This window comes from Sphaerodactylus townsendi, linkage group LG06, assembly GCF_021028975.2.
Source record: "Sphaerodactylus townsendi isolate TG3544 linkage group LG06, MPM_Stown_v2.3, whole genome shotgun sequence".
Taxonomy (NCBI): domain Eukaryota; kingdom Metazoa; phylum Chordata; class Lepidosauria; order Squamata; family Sphaerodactylidae; genus Sphaerodactylus; species Sphaerodactylus townsendi.
In genome coordinates, this window is record NC_059430.1 from 32831554 (window position 1) to 32851210 (window position 19657).

At 40.4% G+C, this 19657-nt stretch overlaps 1 protein-coding gene across 1 annotated transcript in view; it reads left to right on the forward strand.

Annotated features, from left to right (window-relative positions):
- Positions 1–19657, forward strand: part of NUAK1 (NUAK family kinase 1) — a 59594-nt gene that overhangs the window by 8634 nt on the left and 31303 nt on the right. The gene's annotated exons all lie outside the window — the stretch shown is intronic.

The following is a 19657-nucleotide window of genomic DNA, read 5'->3' on the forward strand; positions in this document are numbered from 1 at the left end:
CTTCAGCCAAAGGGGAGGAGGAATCACCTCCCTTGAACCCTGAGAAGCTAACTAACCAACAGTGTCAACAAGTGTAAGAAATAATGTGTATGCTTAGAATTTGTCCTATTTGGAGAATCACTGTACCAGTTTTTTATGTGAGAAATATTGTCTTTCCCAGAATGTGGTACTGAACAGGATGGTGCCCTACCATGCTGTGAAAGCAAATAATAGTATCCACTCATGGTTTCAGAAGACTGTACTCACACATCAGCCACTGGTATCCATCCCTTCTGTGGTTAGCCTGAACCCAAGTGATGTGTGTAGATTCAAGACAGACAAAAGGAAATACTATTTTACTCAATTAGTAAATTTAATTAATACACACTGTAATGTCCCCATTGGACACAACTGTGTTGACTACAATATGCAGTCGTGGGTACTTTGATTCCTGGGTGGTGGGGGACTGCTACATTAGAAGTGGTATGGGTGTCAAACCTCTTGTTCCCAGGTGGACTGCACATTGCCAGTGAACAATTATTGAAGTAAAAATACTGGGGAGAGGAAGCACATTCATTGGAAAGATATTCTTTTAACAGTGCTTTATTAAGCATATTAGTGAGATACCCAGGTTCCCTGCATGGTCCCTTTTAATTTCACAATGGATTTTAATCATGTTTTGTCAAAAGAAAACAATGCCCAAATTAGCAAATAATTTAGCTTTAGAATTGACTACTCCACTTTTATTTCATTATCTTTTGAACTGACAGCATATCAGAATCTGCTTAGCAATTCTGTCTTGTGGTTTGTTGTTCAGGAGTGGAATAGTGTTTGGCAGAAGAAAAAATGACCAGTGGGAAAATACTGAAGAGTAAACCTTGTCTGATAGCTGCTTTCTGCCCCCGAGTCCTTCCGCTGTTGCATACCAGGATGAAATATCAAAACCTATAAAGATGTCATTTAAAACACTGCATTACTACCTGACCACAGAAGAATTTAAGATACTCATCTGGGGGACAGTTGGAACTGCTGCTATATGATAAAATATTTGATGGCTCTAGTAGTAAAAAGCTATATAGCGAAGCTTTTGGTTTAGCTTTCCCCTGATGTGCTGGAAAAAAGAACAATTTCAGCAGGGATAGGCAACGTTTAAAAAGTATACCTGGCTGCTGCTCTGAAATATTTTGTTTATTTCACACTTCTCTGAAACATTTTGTTCACTCCAAAATGCTAGAATTTACTTTAAAAGAATATTTTAATCTATATTGTTGCAGATTTGAAAATGTTTGAAAACCGCTCTATATAAATTGTTTTTCATCTAGGCTCATTCCGCACATGCAAAATAATGCACTTTCAAACTGCTTTCAGTGCTCTTTGAAGCTGTGCGGAATAGCAAAATCCACTTGCAAACAGTTGTGAAAGTGGTTTGAAAATGCATTATTTTGCGTGTGCGGAAGGGGCCCTAGTGATTTTATAACCCTGTAAATCAAAGCACAGAGTCCAGTTTTTATAAAGCATAGTTACTCCTTGAGTGGCTGCTTTCCTAAAGATTTTGCAGGGTCACATGCCTTCTTAAGACCCAAAAGAAGCAGTTCTGGCAACCCAGACCAGTGAGAGTGTTAGAAGGCAGCACAGAGAATTTAGTGTCTACAGCAGGTACGCCTTAGATTTCAAATGTTTAGGTTAGGAATTTCCATGCAGAATTGTAATAAGAGTGAATGTCATGAGTTCCTGTCATAGTGGGACATTTATAGCTTACATACAAATGATATGCATTATGATAACTGTACATCATTAGAACATGCTAAGTAATTCTGGTTCAACTCATAGGTTGTTTGTATGGCAGTTAGAACTGAACAAGTGCTCTTTACCATGATTTTATGAAATACTTTAAATTTCCTCAAATGAAGGGTATGGCTTGAGCAAGATGTTTGGTAAGCAGAGAATTTTACCATGGTGTTATTCTTTTTCTGAAATAACCTTGTATCATATAGCAGCTGTTTAATTCTTTTAAAAATGTTTTAAATGTTTTTAAATGTTTTAAATTCAGCATTACAGTGTAAGTGCATATATAATTATAGGCTTACTATATGTCCCGGTTTGACCAGGACAGTCCCAGTTTGGAGGGTCTGTCTCTGTGTCCCTTCTCGGTCCCATCCCAGCTGCTAGAGCCACCTGCTGTCATTGCAGTTATTTCTCCTCTTGGCACAAACCTACCTTCAAGATTCACTTAGCAAGAAAGGGAGGTGGGGTAGGAAGCAACTGTCACCATTCCAAGCCCCCTTTGTTTCACGAGGCCTTCCTAGGAACCCACTTTCTCTTCCTGTAACATCTATGTTGAATTCCTCCCCACTCCCCTGCAAAGAACGACTTGATAGCACTTTCTACTGCCACCACCATTTAAAATGATGCAGAACTCTGTGCAAGCTTTACATTCTCTAGAAAACATTAGCAGGCTGGATGTTTTTCAAGGAGTGTATATGGGTTTCCTGCCCAGATCTCTAAGGCTTCTTGTCTGCATGACTTCAAATGGTGTAGCTCTACTTTGGATGGCATTATGGGGGACCATAAGCCAGTTCAGTGTTGCTTACCTCATAGGGGTGTTGTGAAGATAAAATCTTCAGTGGATTCAGTTACAGTGGATTTAGATAGAAGGATGTAACTCTGCTTAAGATGACACCTGAGAGCCAATCTGGTATGGTGATTAGATGAGAATCTGCAGAGCCAATCTCAAAAGCAAAACTGAAACAGATCCGTCTCTGTTGGGAGGTACACTGATGCTAGTAAATAAAAGAGAGACAAAGGTTCTTACCTCACAAGAGTTGCTAATGTTTCCATCCAAAGTTGCATCGTCTGGCATTTTACACAGTATCAGGTTGTTTTGCTTGGTACAGATATATAAGCAAATTATGACATGCCAAATACTGGCACTATTTCAAACAAACAAGCAGCATAGCCTTGGAAGCATTTATAAATGTGATGGATTCTTAAATACAGTTTTTTAGAACAGGTAGTCTAAACATTTACTCATGTATGATAGTCAAACATGGATTGTGCAGTCTTTAACATATTAATTCTTAAGGAAAATATACCTTTTCAAGACTGTATAATTGTAGGTCTTTTTTCTCCTGTTTTATACCTGTGTTAAATGGCAATATTTCCAGTGCTCTCAGAATCCTGCCTATATTTATCTTCTTACCAGTGTAACAAGTTTAAGCCTATTTTTTTGTTTCATTTGTAGACCACCTTTCTTATGAGTCTCAAGGCTGATTACAGAACTGGAAAACAATGCATTGAAGACAAGTGTAACACATATAACAAACAAAACAAAATTACAGAATTAGAGAACTCTGAATAAAAAAGAGTAGAACAATCCAATAAAAATATTTTTCTGACTATTTACACTTTGGTTGTCATTCTAATCCTCTTTATAAAAGTACTTGCTTAAACCATTCAGGTGTTATCAGGAGGTCATTCCACAAAGCAGGAGTGACCACAGAGAATTTTTGGAGTATGGTGGCCGTCGATCATTTGCAGGATGGCACCTTCAGAATGCTTTCCTCAGATGAATTCCGCATGGGCCTGTACAGTGGCTTCCCATCGGCATATATGATGCCGGTGGAACCCTGGGGCCGTTTGCACTCTGAGGTACGAGTGGCCCCAGAGTGGCCGTGGATCTGGGGGCACCTCCATTTTCTTTCCCCACACTTACCTTCTCTCCCTGTGGAGCTCCGCAGGGACAGGGAGGCATGCCCTTGCTGCCCTCTGACTCCAGGTGCTGTTTGCATGGTGCTGGCTGGAAAACAGCATTTCTGCTCCGGTGGGGGAGGGGGGAGCATGGTGCTGCCTCGATGCAGAGGCGGCAGCAGTGTGAACAGCACCCCTGGAATGGTGTTTTTTTACCATTCCAGAGGTGCTGTTTTTGACCCGTGCGGACTCTACCTCAGATGGACTAAGCTGTGACTCACAAAAGCTCATGCCCTTTCAGAAATTTTGTTAGGCTTTAAAGTGCTACTGGACTTTTGCACTTTTTTATTGGTATAGTCCAGGGGTAGGGAACCTACGGCTCTCCAGATGTTCAGGAACTACAATTCCCATCAGCCCCTACCAGCATGGCCAATTGGCCATGCTGACAGAGGCTGATGGGAATTGTAGTTCCTGAACATCTGGAGAGCCGCAGGTTCCCTACCCCTGGTATAGTCTAACATGGCTAGCCATGCATGTCAGGCTTACATTACATGTATAACTTTTGAAGTAAAGTTGGAAATGACCAGGTGCATGGAAATTTGATGTGGGTACAAAAAAAGAGGAATTTTTGGATTTTTCTGAAGCTTTGCCTTAGTGTGGCACCAAATAATTGTTTCATGTACTCTTATCAAAATAATCTAATCTGTGTGCCTGTTGTTAGATTTATAGCCTCATCCAAAGGAGGGGGGAATCCTCTGGTGGGATCAGTGCTGGACCACGCCGATGGATTTGCCCTCCCAAGGCGGAAGGTGATTCCATGGGCAGCCCACTGGTTGTCCTAGTTTGAGCTTAAGAAATGATGGTAAGCCTGTATAATTATATTGACTCATGTTCATTCCTTGCTACCCTCATCTTTCTTAGTTCTTTCTTTGTCTTCTGTCATCATCTTCTCCACTGTCAAAATTTAGATAATAAGTTCTTTGGTGACAGGAGCTGTCTTTTGTTGCTGATGAAACTGCGAAAAGCTTCCATTCACCCTCAGCCAGTTAATAATGATAGAACCTCAGAGGCATAAATTAATGCAGCGTTATTACCTTAAGTATTTCAGACAGGGAAATAAAATATCAAGGAATGAAATGAGATAGCTAGAGTACCTCTGAAAAGTAGAAATAAGACGTCCCATGATCTAGCTTCTTCTGCCGAGCTGGCCCACCATTTTGCTTCCAGTGGCGTAGGAGGTTAAGAGCTCGTGTATCTAATCTGGAGGAACCGGGTTTGATTCCCAGCTGTGCCGCCTGAACTGTGGAGGCTTATCTGGGGAATTCAGATTAGCCTGTACACTCCCACACACGCCAGCTGGGTGACCTTGGGCTAGTCACAGCTTCTCGGAGCTCTCTCAGCCCCACCCAACCTCACAGGGTGTTTGTTGTGAGGGGGGAAGGGCAAGGAGATTGTCAGCCCCTTTGAGTCTCCCGCAGGAGAGAAATGGGGGATATAAATCCAAACTCTTCTTCCTCAAACTCTCCATTTAGAACTTAGGACATTCAAAATTTACTCTTCCCCAAAATGGCCAATAATGAATTGATGTTCAGCTTTTTAATGTCATGGTGCAGTAAAAATACTTTATATATCGATTCTAACTACAGTCATCCTGATACAGCAGTACTATGTAGCTGTATCAGCCCTGGATATTCATGTCTGCATGTTCAGTGACTGACCCACTGGGTCCTGTAGATCTTTTCTAGCAGAGGATGTTATTTGCCTTGCCAGAATTGCTGGATCAGTCCAACTCAAGGCTGTCTTGATTTGACAATGATGTGTTTGTGCCTGTTTCTGGATATAGTGCTTCCAAGTTTTCCTGCCCAGCCTGTTATTAGCTTTGCACTGTTTTTGCTGTCTACCTGCTGCTCTCTGGTTCTTTTGGATTAACCATCTGTTTACTGCTGGGCTTGACTTTGGTTCTCTCTTGGAGGCAGTTTTGCTTTCCTGATTCTTGTTTTGTTGAGTACATCTTAGCTAATTGCTGCTGGCTTCCTTTCTATGGTTCATCTCTTTACCTGACCGCTCTGGTATATGAACTTCTTGGTGGGATTTTGATCTTGCAGAGTCTTTTCGGCAGCCTTGTGTGATTGGGCTGGAAGCTGTATACCGTTGCATTTCTCTGCCTTGAGAACTGTCCCATCCTCTAAAAAGGAGGATGTAGCAGGCATATGTGGAAGCTACATACACAGGGGTTTGGACTAGATGGAGTTGTTGAGAATCTGGATACCAAATTACTAGAAGTTTTGTTCTGCTTTTGTTCTTTCATAGGACCAAGGCAAACTTAGGTTTCATTTAAAAGAAAGACCACCGTCCTGTGATTTCTGCATTTTGGACAGGCAAGCCTACACACTTCTAGAGAGTGTGACATTTTTTCTATGTCTAGAAATGAGTAACTTACATTTTCAGTGGTTGTTGTTTGATCCTTTAATTGTTACATGCAATTTTCATCTTTATTCAGCTCCTCTTCTATGGTATTTAGAACAATGTCAGACAAGTCATAACATGATGACCTTATTTGTACCTTTATTTTGAATATAATCACAGAAACCTTTACTTTTCTCAGTTTTAATAAACAACTTATACTCTCAGTTATCTTAAGAAAAAATATAATTATAAAGGTTGGTTTAAAAAGATAAGGGTCCCTGTGTAAGCACAAGGTCATAACCAACCCATGCTGTAGCGCCATATCATAGCAGCAACTCCCTCTCCTTTACCCCCACCTGCCCTCCTGGCTGCAGAGGAGAGGCGGTTGTGGGCTCTGCAACAGCTTTGCCTTCCCACTCACAGTGGACTTACATTGTCTGTGCAAGTGCAGACAACCTTCCTCTTTTTTTGGGGGGGGGGGGGTTACCATTTTAAAATGCTTTCATAGTTTTCTGTAAACCCAGGAGGGGGTCCGTCAAGTCTGTAGAAAAACTCCTTTCCTTTTACATAGCTCTGATCTGCAGATTGAAGGATTCACAGCTAAAGCCAGGCTGTGAATAATATTAATCTAGGAGTTTTGAGTTAAAATATAACTAATCTATTAGTTCATTGGGACAGATGTCTCATGTTTCATTCCCCTGTAGAATAAGACCAATAATTTACTTTACAGAGTTTCTGAGAGGAGAAATGAAATTAGCGGAATAGCTCATTCCAGCTAGATTTTTTTTTCTTTTTTGCCACCATAGACATTATGGTTTGATCTGTCTTGGGCATCCTCAGGAGAGGAAAACAGGAAATTACATTCTTGCTCGTGCCTTTCGAGCCTTGCTTGTGTCTTTTCCTTCTAGTTGTACTGATCCCATTGCTTTAGAACTGGGCTCTTTGTTTTAATGGAAAGTATTTTTAAAACAGTAAAAAAGCTTAATGACACACTTGAAAGCAGTCTGTGTTATTGTCTGTTGAGCGAAGCTTGTGCTTTATGAACTGGCTGATCATAAAGGCAGCATCAATCATGCAAAGCATTCTCATTTGCTCTCTCTGCTTTTTGCAGATGGGGCTCATAGAGTAGAAACACAGTCAGATGTCTGCTCCAGGATATTTTAGCTGAACTATATGAGTCCATTAAACAAATGTAATGGCTTTTTGGAAAGGCTTGCTATGCATTTGAAACCAAATGTTTTACACAGAGAACATCTGGGAAGTATGGGTGTTTGTCTGTGTATACAGTACATCGGAAAATAGCTTTATTGAGCGCAGCTGGGTGGCTGCTTGGGATGTGGTTGTAGGATATGACAGTTCAGTTGTTACAAGGGATAATTCATTTGAAGCACTGCCATTGAATGAATGTTTGGCACAGAAGTCGGCATCTTTGTTTCATTGTGCACAAAAATTCTTCTCATTATCATTCCAATAAAACTTGCTTTAACATTTTATATCCTGTTATATAAGCTAGTTCAAACTGCCATATTCTTAAACTAGTATGCACGTTGAAGAACATGCTTGAGAAAGACGTCTGTAATTAAAAATGAAGAGGGGTTCTAAAATTATCAAAATATTTATAAAGTGTTTTTACAAGGGAATGTATTCTATTGGAAACGATCAATACTGTTTCCCTGCTCCTATGTGTTCCTGTTAGAGGAATGTGGATGTTAATGCATGAATGTAGATGCTTGATTAGGGTCCACCAAAGTGACAGTAGGCTTCATTGAATGTAGTGGAATTCTTTTCATGTTAGCTGATTTAAAGAGCCATCCTAAGCAGAATTAGTCCCTTCCAAATCCATTGAAGCCAGTGTTATATAACTCTGTTTAGGATCACATTGCTTTGAAACTGAACTGGTAATTTATGTGGAAAAAGTCTGCACTGTTCTCTTGCTAGAATGTTGATTTTAGCATTAAATTGTTTTTGCCATATAAGCTAAATCTCTGATTAATGTAGGTTGTGTGTTGGGGGGGGGGGGGGGCTAGGAATTAAAGTCCGAAGAAACAGCATAGCCATCTTTTTAGAGTAATTTAAATAAAAACAAAGACTTTAAAGAGACTGGTTTAGGCAGCCTCTGGCTCATTCCCATGCACTGAAGAGTTCACATTGCACAACCCCACTTTTAAATAGTTCTACACAGTATGACATGATTTGTGGTATTTGCTGAAATGAAATTCTGGCTGGAGTAGCCAGAGCAGGGAATTGTTCTTCACTCTGGGGAAGGTGGTATATCCAAGTCTGTGTTAAGGTCATTGGCAGGGTGAAGTGGGAAGCCTGAGTTGCTGCTGTTGTTCTGCCTAATTTTGAAGGAAAAAATTGGCAAACTTTAAGCATCTGAATATTAACTCCCCAGGTTCAGTTGATCTGGCCTATGGTATATTCTGCAACAGGGTAAGTGTGTGTCATCTCTGCATCTCCTTGTCCTGTGCTCATAAGGTGTTTCTTATACTGTGCCTTTGGTTTTTAAAAAGCATTAGTAGTAATACAGATTTTTGTAAACAGTGGATATAGATGAGATTAAAAACTCTTAACTAGGTAGACCATATTTTCTCAATTACTAAAGTTATCCATAAGAACTAATAAAATTAACCGGAATTAACAACAAAAGCCATAGCCTGGATCAACTTCAGAGACCTGTCGTTCTCATGAAGTAAAACAAAATGGTGGAGTGGACTGTACAAATTCAGGCTGCAGGTGGAACTACCATTTTTGGATGCTCCCTCACAAAGAAATTCCTTGTAAGCAAACAACTAGCACAGTTACGAACATGATTCTAGGTGAAATTGTTTCACTGCTATGTTAACGTTACTCTCTAATGCTTCATTTTTTTTTGTTCTTTTAGTTAAATTCATGGTGGAAGAGAAGTTAGAGCTTACAATTGTTCAGGAAATTGTTTTTCGATCAGTGCCAATCTAAGCATTGACTTCAGTGGACTTAGAAAGGTTTAAATCTGCTTAGGATTGCTCTGTATATGGTACAGATATCTACTACTATGATATCAGGTCTTGTGAGCAGATGTCCTCCATGCAGAAAAACATCAGAGGGCTAAAGGCAGTAACTACTGTATAACTCCGTCTTATCTATATAAAAGGCAAGGTGTATTGGTGACTGCTCCCTTTTTAAAGACCTGTGCAGACATGCAAGCAGAAGAGGGTCCACATCTCTTGCCCTGGGAGGGTTAGCATCCTGCAAACACTTCTGCATGTTTATTTATTTTATTTTTATATTATATTTGCATTTATGCCCTGCCCTCCCCAGCAGGGCTCAGGGCGGCGACCAACAATGTCAAAGTTAAAACAGTAATAAAAACATCATTAAAACCATTAAAACATGAACATTAAACAGCAATAGATGGTGTTCAATTTTAATGTTACATAAAGAACGGCAGAAAATGACCAGGAACAGTTTTCTAGTGCCCGTTGTATTTTTTCGCACAATAGGCTTTATTGTTAATATTTATACAATCACAAAAGCAAGGCACACACCTGACAAAATTAGATGCTAGAAGACCCCTGCCATATTTGTAAGAGATGTCAGCCACTGTTTTATATTTTAAAAAACTTACTTGGATGGAAAGAAACTGCACTTTGTAGAATCTTTGACGTTGTAGTAGACAGAGAAGCCAAAAATAAAATTGGCTTGGCAATTTCAGTAATAATTTTATTTAACAGAGATTTTTTTCCCTTTTGGCAAATCTGGCATTCAATATTGGGCAATGCTTTCAAAAAATCGGAATTTGCGCTGCATAGTTTAAGTTGTGAAAGAGTTTTCATTTTCATTCCAGTTGTAAACATTTTGAGAAGCACTCCACCTCCCTTTTGAATGGAATGCATTTATCCAGATGTGAATTTGCTTTGAAATATGTAGTTTGTTAGACAGGATATCATTTTACTCATATGGCTCGGGAAAAAATATTAGGTTTGCAGAAAATAGTTATCTCCTTTTAAATGTATTTAAAGACTTTCCAAAGCTCTATTTTTTTCTGCATGAAGCTGCACTTTCCCCAAAATGGCATGTCAAAGTTGAACTTTTGGATGTTCTGATACTGACATCTGGTAACAACAACAACTTCTGTTTAAACTATTAGACGTATTGAAGTATTACAGTGTCTTCTTTTTTGTATGATTACACTCTTAAGAAATATCTGAGCAACCCACAACTTTCAGCATACTTGTATTGCATTCCTGCTCCTACCAGCTTGGCACCAAGCAAAACATTGCTCAGAGAGATTCTAGAAATTTCAGCAATGTCTCTTCCCTTCCCCCACTACCACCATCCCTCCCTAGTAGCAGGGAGCAAAAGCTCAACATTTCATCACTGAAATATGGCTTCCTATTATTCACATAAATACAGAGTTGGCCAGGCTCTCAAAATATAGCCCCTCCCTGCATGTAAAATAGAACCACCCTCTGCCTTTCCTTTCAGAGCAGTTAACTGGGTCTCTGCTTTCTAACGGGCAGCAGTTCATTGCAATAAGGTGCTTGCAAAAGCAGTTAGCATCTCATCTGCTCAACCCTGCTGTCTTGGTAGCTAATGTTCCTTGGCTTCCTGATCTGCAGGTGGCTTTAAACACAGTGCAGCAAGCTACACATGCTCAGTAGGGTTTCCCAAGCTCTTAGGAATCCTGCGAGAAATTGGGAAGTCCTCTTGGGTATTGTGTGGCTTGTGACACTAGAGAATTAGGAGGGAAGAAGTTCCAACTACTCCAACTATGGGGAAGTTCCAACTACTTCCAACTATGGGGAAAGGGATGCGGATGATAAGGTAAGGCATCAATGAGTGGTGTCGAGGCAGGGCAGATAGCCACAGCTGCCCCCTCCTACTCTGCCTGAGGCTGCTGCTTTGCCTTATTATAGAAATGGCCCTGCTTACCAGTGTCACTTGGTAGATAATTCCTGACATTACAGTCAGTCTAATCAAAAGCATGAGCATAACCCACAGGACCAAAGTATATGCAGAGGCCTTTGGGCATATCTGTACTGCATACTTACATTGGTTTAATATCCTTTCAACTATCCTTGTTTTCCATAGGAAGCAACATGAATTAAATGCTTTTTTTCAGAGGACAAAAACTATGTATTCGCAAATAAAATTAGTTATGGGTGGTTGCTGGAATGTTGGCTTCAGCCATCAACAGATCCAGTAAACCCTTCAAGATAGGGACAGCTATGGGTTCAACAATGTATGCCTAAAAGAAGACCAAAAAAACCCCCAGCAGCATTGTCCCTGGCTGCCCCAGGGTCTGAACTGACTTGTTCAGCTCCACAGACTTCAGACTCTATTTTTTGTCTTCTTCAAGCAGAGATTGCTGAACCCACAGCTGTCCCTCTCTTGAAGGGTTTACTGGATATATTGGTGGACCCAGGGCTGAAACCAACTTTCCAGCTACTACCTATAAGCAAGATAGGAGGGGTGCTAGACTTGTTTTTTGCATTCCTGAACTAGTTTGATCATAGGGAATGCTTTCCAAGGAAACCCTAGGGATTCTACTTACTCAGCCTGAGTTGACAGAGAGGACGGGAAGTTAGTTATGCTAGAGTGGAAATGCTTCTTTCGTTTTGTCTTTTAAGATAGCAGATTATGAGGCCATAATGATTCTAATACCATTTGCTCTTGTGGGAATGTGTATCACTTACTTGGATTTGATTCCTGAAAGGATTTTAAAAAAACACACACGCATTAAAGCCATGAAATAATCTAAACAAATTAGCACAAAAAGCAGGGAGCTGATTGCACAGTTTGGAGAGTAGCTGCAGCCATATCTTTGAGATTATGTGTTCAATTTAAGTCTATGGCATTGCATAATGAGGCTAAATTCAGGACAAAAGACTTTTCCTTTCAAGATCTCAAGCTCTTCAGTTGCAAATTTATATCTGAGTTGTTGAGAGTAAAAGCATCTCAGTTAGCTTTTCAAAGAATGAAGACACTTCCAAAGTCTTATACAATATATTATGACACTCAGAGGCGTAGCTGGGCCAGAGTGCGCCCAACGTGCACTCTGTGCCCCCCCCGCCCTTAACTTAGTTCAGCCTGGAAAAGCGGCCTGTTCCCTTCAGGCTGAAAATCCGTGGTGGGAACTACACTTCCCATGAGACCCTGGGGCTTGCAAGGTCTCCTGGGAAGTGTAGTTCCCACCAGGCCATTTTCAACCTGAAGGAAACAGGCTGCTTGTCCAGCCTGCACTGTTTCACTAAGGTAAGGGGGATGTACCGTAGGGGGGGCGTGATTCCTGGGAATGGAGACGACTTCAGTCAGCTTCCACCCAGAGTTTAAAGCCGCAAACACTGTGACCCGGGGCTTGGAGTTTTCCTACCCTTTTGGGTGGCATAACACCATTAAGCGCTATGGAGGGCTTCCAGATGGTGGGCCTTCCCCCCTTTCCTAGCTGCCTTCTTGCACCACCTGGAAGACTTCTGGAGGTGGCATGGTGGTGCGGCAGTGGCACCATCCCTGGCCACCCCGGAACTGGATTGGGCTGCAAGCTAAAACAAATCACAAGAATTAACATGACATATTTACTGATGCAGGAATTACATAGTAGGATAATATATAGCAACAGATTATTTGTTCTGTACAGGGTACTAATCCACAGTCCTTTTCCTTTCATTAAAGGATCTTTCTGAACAACTCCATTATAATATAGCCCTATAACATGTGTAAAAATGCCCTCCTGAACAATTCAGTTTTGCATAGTTTCTGGAATGCCAGGACAGCTGGAGCCCTCCTGGCTTCATCAAACAGGCCACTGTGCACATCTAATTGTTATCTAGGGTGTAATGTGTAATTTGGCTCATCACAATTATAATCCATTATTGACCTCTGGTAAATGAGCTGGCTAATCTCCCATTTGGGACTGCACAGAGACTATGAGGATGGAAAGTGTCAAACATACCTTTAACTGGGTGTTGATTGAGTGATCGTCTATGAAGTCACACATCCCTGTGGCTGGTCTATACATGAGCAGTTTCCCTGTGGGGCGGCACGGAAGATCATTTCATGAACATCTGTCACAAGCAAGTGTATCTTTCTTGTTGTAGTCTAGCAACCTGAAGAATGATCAGTTCCCATCTGTTAAGTGTTGTTGGATACTTTAGAAGATACCAATCATATTTTTGTTTTGGGCACAGATATATCTTCCTGGATCACTTAATTGAAAGATGGGATGGAGTTCTTTCTGTATAGTAACATATAATTGATCCGTCCAGGAACTTGTTGCTAAAGGATATGATGGAAATATATATGGCAAGCTGCATCTGCACAGTATAGTATGGCAGGCACCAAACAATGAGGGGATGTAATTCTGCCACTAGGTCAGTGCTCAGGACACATCCTGTTACCACGTAAGGGTGAGGGCAGAAAATAGGAAGGGTGTTGCTAATGAACCTCCCATCCTTTGACTTATGTAAGAACAGCATAAATCCTCTAGTTTGCTTACGCAACTGGCTTTTGAGTCTGTGTACAATAGTGAGGCTGAAAATCTTCCTCTTATTCAATCACCAATTCTTTTTTTGTTGCTGAATCACCCCTGTTGATAGGATAATATTACCTAGAGTCAGAGAAACTGGCAATGAGCAATAGAAACACATAAACATAAAATCACCCTGATTCCTTACAATCACAGAGTTATGGAAATAAAACTTGCCTTTGACATTTATCATCTATATAAGGCCTTTCACTGTCTGAGAGGAGGGCATTTTCTCGAAGGTTGTAATACACTAGCAATAAATCAACTTTGGTTTTAGGAAGCAATATTTTTAATAAGATGTACTGGGGAGTCAAACACTGAAGCAGATTGTTGTAGTTTCTATGGATTTCATGCAATTTCTTCACTTTCAAAGAAAGGTCTGTACACCTGTTTCAAAAGAAAGATGCAAGGTGCCTGAATTATAGTCCTGGCAAATGTATACTTATTTTTCTGTGCCCAATTATGTAGCTGCTGGTGCTGGACAACATAAAATTCATCTTTGGTAATATCAAACAAAAGCAAATAAGTAACATTTTTAAAAGCAAAGCAAACTTAAAGGACAAGAGCCGATGGTTTATTTAACAGGTCCTTGTGCACAAATTGCTTGGTGTGAAACATTTAAACTACTTCTCTTGATTATTCCCCAGTGCAATGAGATTGGATCACTTATAAATAATTAGTTGGACTTCTACTGCTGGATATGACCTGGCTTTGGATATCTGAACCATAGATATTTTTGAACAATGTTACTTAACTCTCCCCATCTCCATTTGTGACAAAAGAAACTATTTTAGCATTTTCAAGTCCATGCATGACTTCTGGTTTGACACAGGCACTAGATTGCTAGATGGCAATATTTTTAAATGTAGTCTTAATGAGAAATGTGAAGATTATGAACAAATACAAACGTAAATAAATATATATCAGTACAATGAAGTACAATGAAGAATCTGCTCTCAAGCTATTCTGTTTTAAAACCTCTTTTTTGTCCCACTGTAATATATTTTCCAATAATAGTAGCATGTTTTTCTCTATCGAGAGGATACATCCTTCCTCTTACGGTACATTATTTTTTGCTTCCAATTACCAAATTATGTGGGACAAAAATAGATTGGAATTCCATATGGATGACAACCAGTACTTGAAATTGGATCAAATTGTTGTTCTTAGATTAGCCATGTTTTCAAATAATAATTAAATTATTTCTGATGTGGTTTGGACATCTGCTTTGAATGTCTGCTGTTCACCTAGACTAAACTTCTTAAATTATTTCTTTTGATGGTGCCATTCTGCCTTATTTAATAAGTAACAGATATGGAATGGCACCAGTTCCCTTTCTAATTCTGTACTAATTCTCACTTTATGCTTGGCCATCTGGGCAGTTCAGAAATATAGAACTTTCTGGGTTCTTGCCTGTCACTGAACTTTCAGTTGGTGATTCTGTTCTGATGAATGTCCATGTTTCCAGAAGGAAGAATTTCTTGTAATCATTAGTGGTGACAATGAAAAAAGACCATGAACACTGAGCTTCCCATAGGAGCTGACTGGGTTTTCTCAGCACATCTTGATACATGCTATCTCACTTGATATGCATGGCTTAACACACAGTTATCTAGCCAAACTTCTTTGCACTTTGACCCTTCTCGTGAGTGATGAACAGAATAAATTAATTGTTTTATACGAAAGGAATCTACTTAACGAGCAAATGCTTTAATTCAATATATATCTCAAATAAGGTAATAGCTACTTGAGGTTTATACTGTACAGGCCCAGAATGCTGACAAATGAAGGTTAGAAAACTCTTGGGAGTTAAAAAGTCTAAGTATAGCTTGGAAAGTGTTCTTTATATTTCATTTGAGCATGTTTGTGTTTAAATTCATAAACAGTGCTCTTTTAGTGGTATTTATGGTGCTTACAAGAAAGTCCCTTAATGTTTTGATGTTGGGATGAAATGCATTTTAATCTTGTGTAATAGTAATAGTTAGCATTTATGCAACATGTTTATAGGCTCAGAGTGCTTCATTGTGACCACAATTCCTATCAGGTAGGTCAGCATGATTATTCTAGGGTTGAAATATAAACAAGGGACTCCTAGGTTCATAGTCCAGTCTCTTACAGTGTGGTCCTAAACAGAGTTAACTGTCCTCCTCACTCCTGCAGAGAACACAGAAAGCAGAGTGAGGTTGGCTGTACCCTTAACATGTTTTTACCTCACTTGGTGAACTTGCTGAAAATCTGTAGGACAGCCAGAATGAAGACTGTGAATCAGTGAATGTTACCCTGTTTCCCCTAATATAAGACATCCCCGAAAAATAAGACATAGTAGAGGTTTTGCTGAAGTGCGAAATATAAGGCATCCCCCGAAAGTAAGACATAGCAAAGTTTTTGTTTGGAAGCATGCCCGACAAACAGAACACAGGAAAAATTAGACATCCCCTGAAAATAAGACATAGCGCATCTTTGGGAGCAAAAATTAATATAAGACACTGTCTTATATTTGGGGAAACACGGTACTTAAATGATAATGAGTTGGGTTGAATCCTACTGACATTGTCAGAAGCTGAACTTTCCCAGCCTTTCCTTTCTTCCTGTGGCCCCCTGTTGCCCATAAAAAGATGTTATGGGGTTTTGGAGACCCTCACATAGTCAGGAGAATGTGGCAAGATCACCCCTCTTCCTTTTCTCATCTGTTGAATATTTATAGTGTCCAACCCAATGATGTTCAAGTAGCCCAACAGAGCTTGAAGAGTGAAAATGAATTATGGGCGATGATTCTAGGGTGACTAGGGACAGTTCTGTCATGATTCAGTGTATAATGATGCATACAACTTCTGTTCAGATTAATGAGACAAAATAAGTCAGCTGTTCAGTGTCTTGCTTTAGACCTGTTGAAAGGAGATCTTAGTACTCATGAGGACTGGGATTATATGCAATATAGATTATACAGATAATTTAAAAAGACATTGGAAAGAGCAGATGTTGTTAACATTTATGTGAATTCATAATTCCAAGTGTGCAGGGGTTGAGGTTTTTGCATAATGTGTAATTCATTAAAGTTTAAAAACTAATTCTGTTGGTTGAGCTGGGAGTTGGGGCAAAGATCTAGGCAGGAGGTATGGTACACACCACTAACCCTAAATGTTGAAGAATTTGCTCCCTTCTGTGTTTGACAATAAAGTCTTTCTAAAATTCCTTGTGAGAGCCAAACGCAGGGCTGTTTTATACTAAAAGGCATGGTTTATCAACGTCCATATTTATTTTTTTCTCAGGAATGCATGTGCTTGTCCAAAAGCCACCCACATCCTCCTTTCATGCAGAGCATATTGCACTTGCTGCCTCTCCCAGTGAACAGAATGAGAAAGAAAAATCAAGCTTTGTCTCCCAGCTGAGACTGCCTTCCATCCCTTCATAACTGCTTACACATTTGTTCCTCTTCATCAGGATTCTTTCTTGTCCTAATTAAAATTGCATCAATCCTCAATAATAACAAGGATGTTGTAAGGCAAATACTTAAGCCAAAGCTTAAGGGAAAAAGAATAGCTTGGTTTTCTGGCTTTTCCTCTTAGCACCACCCTTGTCTTACACTAATGCACTTCTGGCATTGTGATATCAATTCCCCTTATAAGAGAAGGGATTATACCTTGCTGCACTAGGAATATTCCTGTGCTAGGAATAAAAATACATTTCTTCAGGTGTGTAGACGCAATAGGGACATCCGGGGCAGCTTGTCCCGGGCGACGCCATTGCAGTCACATGGGGAGACGGGGGTGGGGAAGGCGCATGCGGGCAGTTCATGCCCCGCAGTTCCCCCTCCCTTCGTCACTGCTTCAGAAGGCAAAGATTTGCTAATGTTCATTTATCACCACTCCTAAAAATGTTTTCCAGTGTTGGAAAAATAAATATATCGCTTTGTAGACAGATGGTTAAAATCAACACATAGATTCCAGTAAAATGATAACAAAGCATATCAGACTAAGAATCAGAAGCAAATAAATCTTCTCTTCAGTAATTAAAGACCTCTCTTTCAAAATAGGAATGTTTTTAAGTCAAGTAGTCCTACAGTATTTTACTAACTACTGAAAAGGCCCTACTCTCACAAGCACCCACAAAGGATGCTGACCTGAATCTTAAGGTGTGGGTGTCATAGACTGGCCCTCAAGAACCAACAGACAATCCGACATAGTGATTCAGCGGGTGCAGTTGTTCAATGAATACACAAAGGCTAGGAACAGAGACCGTGACCTGCAAACTGGAACACAACGTTGCTACCACAAGATAGCGCAGCTGCAACCTCTCTTTTATAGCCAGCCTCCTATTCCCTAGTGCAATAACCCCCATGGCTACTAACCCCCTACTGCATCTCCTCTACTGTAACCTAGCATGCAGTCTCCTCCTGAGTTGCTCCTGGGGCTCTGGAGACAGTGGGGGTGGGGGTGGGGGGGTGATGGGGCTGGCAGGTATACACCACTCACTCACAATGGGGAGATGTAAGCTGACTGTACGTGTTTCTCTTCTCCCTGAAGGCTTTGGTGCTGGAATTGTTCTGGTCTTGAGCAGCTTTACTGTATCATAGGGATCTGACAAGTGGCATCCATTATGTTGTGTTGTGCTGTGTGCAGATTGCAATAGCCTATCTAATGGAGCCAGTGAAATGGGAGACTATTCAACCCGTCCTCTTCTCATGCCTTGAATTTGTTGTCATTTTTGGAGGAAAAGATTCCTCGGGTTTTTGACCTTTTGATCTTTTTGAAGTCTCCTTCAGAAGAGTCATGGTTAACTCAGGGACCTCACTGTCATAACTGCCCCAGTCCAACCTCTTACTCTTCATCTAGCAGCACAGAAGTTATTTGATGTCTCAAAATAACCAGAATAGATGGTCACTACATTTTTCTTAACGGTGTTTGGTTTGATTTCCAACCTGTCACTGTTTTATATGGACTATAGTTACAGTTTTATGTATTGTCGAAGGCTTTCACGGCCGGAATCACTTGGGTGCTGTGTGGTTTCCGGGCTGTATGTTTTCCGGGCTGTATGTTTTCCGGGCTGTATGTTTTCCGGGCTGTAAGTTACAGTTTTGTTTGGCCGTAAGAGCTTTGAAGAACCATCAGAAAATAGTAACCATGAAACAAATAGAAAGGTGTATTATGGGAAACAAGCATTTCACCCATCTATTTTAAGTGTTATAATTCTATCAAAACATTTTTGTGACATTATTTTGGCTATTTCTATAAATGATGCTGGTTTTTGTAATTCTCAATTGTACACATACATTATTCATTTATTTCATTTATACCCTGCATTTCCCCAATGGGGACCCAAAGTGCCTTTCATCATCATCCTTTACTCTACTTGGTCTTCACCCTTATCTGTAAGGTGAGGTAGGCTGAAATGTTGTGACTGGCACAAGATCATCTAGAATAATCTCGCCATGCCACAGAGGGGATTCAAACCTGGATCTTGTAAATTCTAGTCCAACACTCTAACCACGACACCACACTAGTTGTCTTACCTGACTATAATTTTACTTGACTGGAATGCACAAGTAATTTTAAAATGCCTCTCTTGGGGCCAAATTAGACTTGACAGCGTACTTGGATCCAACCATGGACAATGTCACAACTTTAAAGGGGTTTTTCAAATGTTGTAAAGGTATCAGGGCTCCAGCGTGGCAGGCTGAGCTGCTTGTGACCTCCACTACCACCGCTGCACTTTTTCAAGTGCCAAAACGACTGCAGGGGTGTGTGTACGAGCACACACAACCATTTTGACACATGAAAAGGCAGGGGAGGGTAAGTTCTGGATTGGGATCTCACAGTATTTTTAAATCTCTTTAAAATGGTGGCAGTGTCCATGCGTCAGACCCATGGAAGCTGTCATGTCTAGTTAAGCCCTTCTGGTTTCTACATTACACTATAGATCGGTGGTGGTGAACCTTTGGCACTCCAGATGTTATGGACTACAATTCCCATCAGCCCCTACCAGCATGGCCAATTGGCCATGCTGGAAGGGGCTGATGGGAATTGTAGTCCATAACATCTGGAGTGCCAAAGGCTCACCACCACTGCTATAGATGTTCAC